At 40.1% G+C, this 608-nt stretch overlaps 1 long non-coding RNA gene across 1 annotated transcript in view; it reads left to right on the forward strand.

The window, feature by feature from the left end:
• Nucleotides 1-448: 448 nt before the first annotated feature.
• LOC119585471 overlaps nucleotides 449-608 on the forward strand; it is a 2,760-nt gene continuing 2,600 nt past the window's right edge. The window contains exon 1 of the long non-coding RNA XR_005229894.1: nucleotides 449-565. This is a non-coding gene — a long non-coding RNA (uncharacterized LOC119585471). The remainder of the gene's footprint in view (nucleotides 566-608) is intronic.

The following is a 608-nucleotide window of genomic DNA, read 5'->3' on the forward strand; positions in this document are numbered from 1 at the left end:
CAAAAGTAAAAAAGTAAGGTGTGGTAGCAAGCAGTTACTAGCGTTGATATGCACCACACAGTTCTTATACGTATACGTTGTTTAAATAATACCATTCATTTAAATTGATTGGGTATACGCTACCGTGATGAGCACCATCAATATTAATGCCAACATGACAGTTAATTTATCTAACATTATTTTTCGTAGTCTGCATGTTTCCGTATTGGATTATATTTTAGATTTTTTTTTATACATTTATATTCAGGACACGTAATGCCAGAAAAAATATAAAAGAACAGATAGTATTTTAGTAGGCTATTTGGGAACACTAAAAGTGAACAGCCGATTTCAGTATGCTGAATCCCCCCAAAAAACTTGCAGGGTGCGACCAATACCATCTAGTCTCCCTCGACTTGACTCTTCACGATTCGCCCACTAAACTGCTCTGGCGGCCGGGCGAACGCGGCCGCGAGCTTGCGCTTGGTTTTACTGCGTTCCGGAGCTGGGTATGATGAATTTACATTCTTCAGGGAGTCAAGTTCACAACTTCAGTATGACATGACATTTCGGCGTGTGTCTGGTGGTAAGTATACCAAAGCTTAGAATCTGCTTTAGTGGAACTGCCA

Source organism: Penaeus monodon, chromosome 19, assembly GCF_015228065.2.
Source record: "Penaeus monodon isolate SGIC_2016 chromosome 19, NSTDA_Pmon_1, whole genome shotgun sequence".
Taxonomy (NCBI): Eukaryota; Metazoa; Arthropoda; class Malacostraca; order Decapoda; family Penaeidae; genus Penaeus; species Penaeus monodon.